Source organism: Littorina saxatilis, linkage group LG11, assembly GCF_037325665.1.
Source record: "Littorina saxatilis isolate snail1 linkage group LG11, US_GU_Lsax_2.0, whole genome shotgun sequence".
Classification (NCBI taxonomy): Eukaryota; Metazoa; Mollusca; class Gastropoda; order Littorinimorpha; family Littorinidae; genus Littorina; species Littorina saxatilis.
The window spans coordinates 6374275-6385432 of record NC_090255.1 but is presented as its reverse complement, the minus strand read 5'-3'; the positions used below and the strand labels follow the sequence as shown (position 1 = coordinate 6385432).

Below are 11158 nucleotides of genomic sequence, written 5' to 3'. Positions count from 1 at the left end.
CTGAAGTCCGGCAAAATTTGCCGATGTTCATTTCAAGGGGTTTTCGTCGTTTTCTTTGTTACCTGTACGAATAATAATGATTTTAATTTTGTTTAATCCAGAAAGTGATTCAAACTCGGAAAACACGAGTTTAGTTATGAAAAATAAATAATAACGGAAGAAGTGTATTTCCGAACCCGGAGCTCGTTACAAACACCAAACGAATACCGTGTAGCGTAACGCCCACCTGCACTTGATGTGATTGTATTTGTTTCTTTCACTTATTTAATTTAGCTTACAGTTTGGAAAGACAGAATGCAAACTGAAACGTTAGACACGCATTTTGTTCTTTTTACACATGAACGTGCTGAACTTGTAGGCGTGAGTTACCAACACCACATCCAGTACAGTCGTCTCAGTGTAGGGAAACGCGCTCTTACTGTCGTCAGAAAACTTTTCGCTCGATTGTCGCTATGTTAAAGTAATTGTCTTATTTTTCTTCGTTATTCAATAGTATTAAACGCACTCGCCTTTATCTTGACCTTACACGAAAAAACACTGTGGCAGACAGCGGTAGTTACGGAACACAACGGTGGTTGTTTTCGTCGTGTATGTAACTTACTGAGGAGTACAAACTAAGAGGTATTAATACATGATTTCTGTCTCTTTCATTTTTTTAGTCTGTAAAAAACAGGAAATCGGTATTGGTTATTATTCTTTGTTTCGTTAAGTTCAAACCACGAAAATGGTTTTGCAAGGCGTTGGTTTCAAAGACGAAGGTGTGTCAATATCTTGGTGTAAATAACTTACATCTCGAAGCAGTTGAAAAAAACACCCCCCCCCTCCCCCCGTTCCCTCGCTTTTCCTGACGATAAACAAAATCAGTAACACCACATCTTTCTTTCCATTCACTCTTTTAATGGTAAAAATTCCTTAATCGACGGAGTTGGTTTCCAACGCGATTTCGAAATTACGTTCTTCGTGTAGGCTAACTCGCTCGACCAAGAATAATGACGAATTTATAGAACCTCTGCTCACAGGTTTTCCTGTTGTTGTTTATTTCTCCTGCTTTCCCTTGTGCCAGTATTTGGATGAAGGTTGCATTAAATGTGTTTTATTATGCATAATGAAGTTGGTTACATACACCATACCACGGATGTTTGATTGAAGCATGCGGTGAACTGTAACGCACTCCGGAACGAGACCTTGCTGTCGTGGATTATCACTCGCTTTCAAGTTTTACATTTGCGCGAAGACACTGTAATGAGCGATATAATGTCTTCGAAGTCACATGTATTTCAGGGAACTGTAAATACTTATTCAATATGTGGTCTATTAGAGTTAGTTACATTTCACTGGTGTAACGTAGATCAGACGTGTCGGTAACTCCCACGCTCAGAGTAGTTTTCCACTCTATTAACCTTTGGGTAGCGTGATGGTAGGCCTATAGTGAAATGGATTCAGTTGAAAATGCCCAGAATTTTGAGTATTCTCCGTGATTTAATTCATCTCGACCATCATTTCCTACGAATGGGTTACCCAACACCAAAGTTGGTGTCAGTAACGCGCTCCGGCTTGCAAAGATGCCTGCTATCGAGCGATTCGAATGGAGAGCAAAGTTAATAGAAGGATTAAACAGAAAACTCAAAGTATTTCGTGTAGCTGACAGATTTACCCATTTAAGATGTTAAAGTTATGTATCTGCTGACTGACACGGAGCGCGTTACACTACACGACACAACGGCTGCAGGTAACCAACGCTGCTGGCGACAGTACTGTCCAGTGTCGATTTTTTTTTTTTTTCGCGGTGTGCACACTGTCAGTACCACTTCACTCTCTATCTTCCTTGCCTCCACGGACGGGAGCCTGCCGCAGTTCCAAGGAGGAGGGAAGGGGGTGGCGCAGGGTGGTGGTGGTGGGAGTGGTGAGAGAGGTGGTACTGCGTGAAAGGCGAGCGTGGTACAGAGCCAGAAAAACACAGTGGACTGTTCGCTGTTGTGACCACAATCTGATGCTCAGTGTCATGTACGCGGCATGTGTGTGTGTGTCTGTGTAAGAGTGTGTGTGTGTTGGGGGGTGGGGTCGAGGGGTAGAGGAAGGGGAGATAGAGAAGAGTTTAATTGCTAGGCGTTCCTTTTGTGATTGTTCTTTGTAATAAAAGAAAATTATTACACACACACACACACACACACACACTCAGTATGTTACAGTACCCAGGCTGCCCCCATTTTTAATATAGATTTGGTAAAATCTGCTTGTTGAAACGTCTAAGACTAAAATCGAACAATTTTAAATCTGGAATACACAAGGCTGTAGTACTGGAGTTTTCAGCTATGGGAACATGTACAATGACCAGAAAGAAAAGAGAAAGAAACCAATTACCTTATTCTACTGGACAATGATTTGGTGTGTGTTTTTTTCCCGCTGGGGAGGGGAGAAGGGTATGTATATTTTGTGTTGTTGATTTTGTTTTATTTATATTTTTTACCGTGAAACTGATATGAGCTCATTACACTCTTTCAGAAAACACAGCAGAGCCGTCTTCAAGTGCTAAGTACAACTTGCGGATTAAAATGAAAAGACCCGTCAATTTACTACGGTGTGTGCGTGTGTGTGTGTGTGTGTGTGTGAGTGCGTGCGCGCGTGCGCGCGCGTGTGTGTGTGTGTGAGTATGTGTGTGTGTGTGTGTGTGAGTATGTGTGTGTGTGTGCGTGTGTGTGTGTGACAATTCCTCACAGTATACCCTGAACGCACACATCCACACCAACACACACACACACTGACAAACACCGGCACGCACACACACACACACACACACACGTTTAACCCCCCCCCCCATACACACACACGGTTACCCCCCCCCCCCCCCCCTATGTAATTTACTGGTATGCTTCAGTTACAACTTCCCCAACTATAAACAATACCCTTTTATCCAGTTACAAAATGTTACAGAGATTTTAGTTGGAAAGTAGAATGCAATACAAACCATTTGTTGTATGTATTTCATGAACCTATAGCTAGTGATTGTTCTGTGCATTTTTAATTTGTAACCAGTGAAGTTACTTGCCAAACAACCATAGGCACATGATTCAGTACTGAACTCAGTTTACCTTAACCAAGGACAAGCTCAACTCAAGCCAGGGGATTTCATTAAGGTGAAGGTGCCAAAGAAGAATGGATCAGCTGTCATTTACATGGCACAGGTGAGGATGAAGAAAAATATGTGTAAGACTCATTAACTTCGGCGACGGAATAAGTGAAGACCATTTATTACAAATGCAAATTTTAATTTCAAGTATTTCTGCTATGCCAGTTTTGCTTCTCCGCCTACAGAGTATTTGTGCATCCTATGTAGAGCCTCACCACTGTAGTAACACTTGGCTATTCTCACTTCTCATTTACACAGGTCACACAGAAAGAAGGAGGGGTCATTATTTTCTGGACGCTATCTCAAACCATGGGGAGCAGCTTGGAAATTCAGTGATGCCCTCTCATTTGTCGAGGAGTATCAAATTCCTCTCCAGGACATAGCGGAGAAGATGGACAGTGCTGTTCTTCATGATGACGGACGAAACATCTACTATACCTTTTGAACAAGCCTGCAGAAACATGTCAACCATTTGCCAGAGCTTTTGTTGCTGAATAGCACAACTCTTGACACTGAAACTGATAGTTTATTTTTGCAAATGATTGTGGTCTAGCTTGTTTATTTTTTCTTTCTTTTGATGCTGACCTTTTTTCCCTTTTACTCTGTAGATTGTGAAATAGCTTGGAAGATACTTGCTAATCTTGTAGTGTACATGTTTGACACGTTTTCTGTCTTATTTTCTACAAGACCAAAATGATTTTTTTTCTTCTGCAAGTTGTAAGATAACTGTGCCTTGCAAAATGCTTTGTTCTTAATCTGCTTAATACTTTCCTTACATAAAAGATGGAATGTTGCAAATGATGTTTTAAAACGCACATAACTTTTTCTCTGAATTACCCTTACACGTTGCATGTATAATATGCCTTAAAGACTAAAAATGCTGTTTTGATTACTATGAAGTTAACAGTTGGATTAATAATGGGGATATTTTCATGCCCTTATATTCATTCAACTTGTAACCTACAGATTAACACGGTACCCTGGTTCTGAGTCAGCCGTTTGTCTCAGCGAAATGACACGTTCTTCTCTTTATGAAGTATTATGTTCGCTATACCCTGTTATAATGAATAAACAAATATATATATCTATACATTGTATATATATAAGTGCACCAAGATTTGTGGCTACCATAAATTGCAATAACTCTAATCAGCTATTTAGACTGATGGAAAGCTTTTTCTTGCTTAATCTTATAAAAATGGACAATTTTCGTGATATGTAACTTACTCCAGGGCATTCTGTAACACTTTACTTACTGTTTCTCTCACACAACTCACTGCAACCCTTCATGCGGCGGTGAACTATGCAAGCAACCTTGTTCCTAACATTTCAACATAAAATTAGGGTACTGGCAGTACATTTTCTGTCCTGAAAGCAGGGAGAAGTAGTGTTTTTGGTAACAGGTAACCAGCACCACAGTGGGGCTTGATACTCAGCGGCCTAAAAAAAGATATGTCTGTGTGCTGCAGGTAATATGTATGAAAAAATCATAATTTGATAGTTTATACTTCTTGAATCCTTGCACATTTATGCTTTCAAACTTTATAGTAAGTGCCAGGGAGTAAATTGCCGATAACAGGCAAAACCAGAAACAGGGTACTCAGAGATTTGAGAAAAAAATATTGCTTATGTACATAGTAAAGACATTATATTATCTTAAAAAACATTTCCAGACACCCAAGACACTTATAATGAAAAGCAAAAAGCAAATCTGTGTGAAATCAGTTAAAAAATGTCAAAAACTGTGTATCAGCAGCATCTTTGGTGAAACTGTAACCTACTCCAAGATTCGACTCATGAGACACTGATGAAACTTCATCAAATTGGACAAGATTTTGTGCGAAGATACTTGGCTGTGCATAGAATAATTGCATGGAATCCAAATTTGCAAAACCTTAAAGTGAAAACAACAGTATAGATATTGTGATGTGACACGGTGATGTGTAACCAGCTCTGTATTTTATTTTGACACTCTACCACTTCAGACTGTTTGCCGATATTCCTTTTTCATTTATGTGAACACATACTGCATGGATTAATAAACTTTATAGAGGAAATAAAAATTGTTTCTGCTCACTTGTAATTTTGCCCTTTGTGTCACAAGAATTCGACACCATTTCAAATTCTTCCCCATATATTGAAATAAGATTAAGAATAATTCATAAGATGTTACAGTGGAACCCACTTTTTAAGACCTAAAGAAATCTGAGAAAATTAGGTCTTAAAAAGAAGTGAGTCTTAAAGTGGGGGTAATTTTACAGAGATTATGAACAGAAAGTCTGAGAAAACAAGGTCTTAAAAAGTAGGGACTCTTAATTGGGGGGGGGGGGGGGGTGGGTGGGTGGGTGTGTGTCTGTGTGTGTCTGTCTGTCTTTAAAGGGGGTTCCAATGTATTAACACTCAATTACAGAAATTTTTTAAATATCAATGTTTTAAAAGGGGTGTTCCAATCTGTATTTAACTGTAAGGTTAAGAACATGTGCAGTTTTGAAATTAACATTTAAAGTTTTAATGCAAACAGATGTACAATGGGGGAACCCCCTTGAGACACCCCCACCCCCCAATTTAAGAACTCCCCTTTTTTAAGGCCTTCTTTTTCAGACTTTCTGTCCATTTACCGCCATTTTGAGACTCCCTCCTTTATAACTATAAGACCTTAAATTCTTCTACCGGCACGGTTGGCCTAGTGGTAAGGCGTCCGCCCGTGATCGGGAGGTCGTGGGTTTGAACCCCGGCCGGGTCATACCTAAGACTTTAAAATTGGCAATCTAGTGGCTGCTCCGCCTGGCGTCTGGCATTATGGGGTTAGTGCTAGGACTGGTTGGTCCGGTGTCAGAATAATGTGACTGGGTGAGACATGAAGCCCGTGCTGCGACTTCTGTCTTGTGTGTGGCGCACGTTATATGTCAAAGCAGCACCGCCCTGATATGGCCCTTCGTGGTCGGCTGGGCGTTAAGCAAACAAACAAACAAACAAACCTTAAATTCTCAGTCAGATTTTTGAGGTCCTAAACTTGTACTTTTAGTGGGGTTCCAGTCTGTATAGCCGAATGCTTTTGCCTCACACTCACAGCACACTTTCTCTGTTCAAAGACATGTAATTCTAAAGTCATCATTCTTTCTTCAAGCATGTTTGCAGATCTATTAGAAATAGAACACATGGAAATAGCCGTTTGCTTTGAACTCTCCAAACCTGGAAGCAGTTAGTGTGAAGGGATGCATATTAACATGTCTCCGCATGCAGCTCAAGTATGCAGACTTGAAATTGTTTTGAATAAAAAATAAAATCGTTTCGGAAAGTCTCTTTTGAACAGCATAGAAATAGATACATGTACTCAATTTATCAATCAATCAATATGAGGCTTATATCGCGCGTATTCCGTGGGTACAGTTTTAAGCGCAGGTATTTATTTTTTTATTTTTATTTTATGCAATTTATATCGCGCACATATTGAAGGCGCCGGGATTTATTAATATTTATGCCGTGTGAGATGGAATTTTTTTACACAATACATCACGCATTCACATCGGCCAGCAGATCGCAGCCATTTCGGCGCATATCCTACTTTTCACGGCCTATTATTCCAAGTCACACGGGTATTTTGGTGGACATTTTTATCTATGCCTATGTGATGTTGTGACAAAAGGTCGTGGCAAAAAGAGTAGAAAAATCAAAAATCAAAAAATATTTTTTGACACAAGTGCATTTTTATGCTGAATGTTTCATATTTTCATTACATAAAATAAAATAGAAAAAGATAGTTTGGTCAGCGGGTTCTGTAGAATAAGCATATTTTGTTAACAATCTGACAGATGTTGGTCGTGATGCTGGACATACCATTTGATTGATTTACCTCCATAAATGAAACTTCTGCAATCCAAATACCCTTTATAAATCAAAAGAAAGTACAACACCAGTGAATTACACGCAAACAATTCCAAAACCAACTTACATTATTTATTTTTTTATACATGATGTTATGTCCAACATCACGACCGACATAAACATCACGTTTCCGTTTGATGTGTTTACAAAATAAATGACAAAAGAACACTTCTGTCAGTTAAAATCAAGGATATGTAATTCCTTTTACATAAAAACACACACAAAAGAGCTCACAAACTTCAAATTACCATGATCATGGCACTTTTTGAGTCGGTTGTGATGATTAGGCGATGGACAAACTTGATGCTTGTCATTTCATTTTCAACAAAAGAGAATACAAAAAACAATTTTGGGGGGCTATTACCTTAACTACTACAGATCTAGTATTTGCAAAAAACATAAAGGGGACTGGAAGAGCCTTTGTTACGATGACTGTGCTTAATCTTATGGTCGGTTGTGATGACATAGCGATGGACAAACAAAATTAAACATAACACTTAAAGTTAAAACTAAAAGACAGACAACTCTTTTTCTGTCTTATTTTGCATTCTCTCTCTCCATATATAATACTAATAATATGCAAAACAAAACCCATAGAGGACTGGAAGAGCCTTTGGTTTATGGCTTAGCATGTTATCGTAGCGAACGTTCGCAAGCTCTTTCCTCTGTGCAACTCACGACAGGCCTGGAAAAAGTCATAATTAATTTGTAGCTTAAGTTAAATAAACTGAAAATGGGAAAATGCTGTAGAGTGGGAAAGCATCTTAAATGCACCTTCATCAGCGATGATCAGGACTCTGCAGTAATCTGGACTACAACATAAATTGTTTAGGCTACGTTAATTCAATATTATAAGTTATAAGCCCATAACTATAGCTTATGTAACTCTGTAAGCAAGCACACACACACACATACACACACACACACACACACACAGAGCCTGCACTGACAGTGACACCCAACATTTTTTTTTTTACTTAAAAGTTAAACTGAGTTTTTAGGCCATGACCTACTGGTAGGCCTACTACAACTAGTGTAGTCTGATAATCAATTGACAACTGACCTACTTCTTTACTACTACTTTAAAAGAAGGGAAAACAGCTTACAACAACAACAAAAATTCCAAAAAATATACCAAAGAAATGTAAGGTAAGTTGGTTATGACAGTGAACATAGCAAGTTTGTCTCCTGGAAAAATCATCACAACCAACATAGCAAAGACAGTAAATATGTGTGGATTGGAAATATCCATGCAGAAATTCATTCAGTTGCTTGTCGTCAATAATTAGCTGCTGTACAAAACATCGAACGAACATTTTCAAATTGTTTGCTTTCTCGAAACAGCCGTGAATTACATTTCGTATGTCGGTCATGTTCGGTTGTGACTTTGGACATACAAAATAATTTGTCCTCTCTCAGCTTTTTACCTATCGCACTCATTCGATGAGCGCGAACAACAAACAGAGAGCAGTGTGTCGTATTTTGATGCGCTCCGATTCGTTTGAATAACATGCAAATTCGAAATGAGTTCAATGAAAAATTATTTCTAACAGATTGTTTGTCGGTTGTGATGTAGATGTCGGTTGTGACGTCAACTTGTAATTCAGAAAATACGGACAAACGAAGCTCTTTTACCTTCCCTTCTTCGACGCGCCATTTCCAAGAAAAACAAGCCTCGGTTTGAAATCAGTTGGGAGCGATGCTATAAAAACGTACGATCGGAAGTCAACGGAGAGTGTCAGTTGTTGAAAAATTCGTGATTGCTCGGTTGTGACGTCCGGACAAATGATTCGATGCTTAGCAAATTATTCGGAATATCTCTGTCATGTTTGTAAATTTCAAATGCCCAGCGATCTCAACTAATACATTAATTCTTTTTGTGTTCTGGAAACTGCAAAAGTTCGGACCGGAGCATAGATGATACATACACACGATGTCAAAACATCGTTGTCACTTCGGACAAACATCGTCACAACCAACAACCTGAAGTTAATTTCTCCGTTTCTAATTAAATATTTTTATATAGAAGCAGGTTTGTTTACACACATATTGATTTATTATTCTTATTTCCAGATTTACAATGCAGTTTGGTTTTGTGCATTAAAAAGAGTGTTCTGGGTTGATAACAAAAGTATGAGTTCATACTTATTGGTTTCGGCGGGAAATTTTTCCGCAGTTTTTCACTTTCATCGTAGATTTAATTCACAAAGCTGTTGTTAAAACACACAATTTTATCGTAGGTATCTCTTCATCCTATTTTCAATCCAACAAACAAACACAGACACATACATGTTTTTGATAATGTTGTTTAATTGCTTACAAACACACATGGGGTCTGGAGCACGACCTTTTGTCACAACATCATATACAATTTTCCCAGGAAAGACCCTTTTGTCAATCGTGAGATCTTTAACGTGCACACCCCAATGTAGTGTACACGAAGGGACCTCGGTTTTTCGTCTCATCCCAAAGACTAGCACTTGAACCCACCACCTAGGTTAGGAAAGGGGGGAGAAAATTGCTAACGCCCTGACCCAGGGTCGAACTCGCAACCTCTCGCTTCCGAACGCAAGTGCGTTACCACTCGGCCACCCAGTCCTCATGAGTCATGTATACATGTACATGTTATAGAAAAATTATGTTACTTAGTTTGGTATGGCAGTTAAGTGTGTGTATATATGTATGCTTAGATGTTGCTTAGGCCACACAAAAAAGTTGTATGTTTCTGGTCACCCGACCCTACCTAGTTTTTTCCCGCCGACCCTAGACTTTTTTTTATTGCATTTGTAAAAAAAAGAAGAAATAAAAGCGTCAAAACAAAAGTAACAGACGGCAGACGACACAAGGGGGATAACCCCGCATCCCTTTTGTCTCATTTGTTTTGTAATGTGTTGTCTTTCTCTTTGTGTAGTAAGTTCAGTCTCTTTGCGTTACTGTATAGTTATTTTCTACCCTGACAACAAAAACAAAAAAAATCCCTACCTACCTACCCTATTTTTTGTAGCCATGTTACCAGAAACATACAACTTTTTTTTTTTGGGGGGGGGGGGGGGGGGTCCTTAGATTAATTTATTTTCTTAGGCAAATTTTCCAAAATGACCATACAACTGAAAGTTTGAAAATGTTTGGCAATTCTATTTCTACCAAACTGATTTCGGCGATTTGAAACATTACTTTCAGAGTTTCGTGAATGCCAAGTGTCATCACTGTGTATATATCACTATGTCAGTTTGTGAGAGTCTCTCAACAAGTTAATAATTAAAACTGAGACAGCTCATACAAACAATGATCAATGCCATTTGTACACCCCCGGTATAGGGGTGTGTATAGGTTTCGGTCGATGTGTTTGTTTATTTGTTTGTTTGTTTGTGTTTGCATATAGATCTCAAGAATGAACGGACCGATCGTCACCAAACTTGGTGGACAGGTTCTATACATTCCTGAGACGGTCCTTACAAAAATTGGGACCAGTCAAACACACGGTTAGGGAGTTATTGGTGGATTAAAATTATACAAGGACTTATAGAGGGACATCTTCATGGTCAAAGGGAAATAACCATTCTCACTCAGTCACTGCCACCAACTGAGAAGGTTATTTCCCTTTGACGGGGGTGTTTTTCCTACCTCGGAGGAATTTCTTGTTTTTCTTTCTTTTTTCTTCAAAAATGTTTTATTCAGGCAATTTTACATTTTGTCACGCAATGCATAGAAGTCACAATATAATAATAGAGTGGGTATGACGGATCATTCGATGCCTTTATTTTGTTTCAGTGTGGGCCCAGTTAAGTTCTTCACTCACGAGCTGTCCTTCCGGGGTCGGTTAAGGCGCTTCTTCATCAGAAACCCAACAACCCGTAAGATGATGGTTTCACTTTATCGAGCTAATAAAACACTACAGTGGAACCTCCCCTATTCAAATTCAGACCCCCTAATTTAAGACTCCCTCCTTTTTAAGACCCTGTTTTCTCAGACTTTCTGTTCACAACCTCTGTGAATTTACCCCCAGTTTAAGACTCCCTCCTTTTTAAGACCCTGTTTTCTCAGACTTTCTGTTCACAACCTTTGTGAATTTACCCCCAATTTAAGACTCCCTCCTTTTTAAGACCCTGTTTTCTCAGACTTTCTGTTCACAACCTCTGAGAATTT

At 39.0% G+C, this 11158-nt stretch overlaps 1 long non-coding RNA gene across 1 annotated transcript in view; it reads left to right on the top strand.

Annotated features, from left to right (window-relative positions):
- The window catches only part of LOC138980661 (uncharacterized), a 13634-nt gene extending 2762 nt beyond the window's left edge, over window positions 1-10872 (top strand). The window contains exon 3 of the long non-coding RNA XR_011460420.1: window positions 10784-10872. This is a non-coding gene — a long non-coding RNA (uncharacterized lncRNA). The remainder of the gene's footprint in view (window positions 1-10783) is intronic.
- Window positions 10873-11158: the final 286 nt, after the last annotated feature.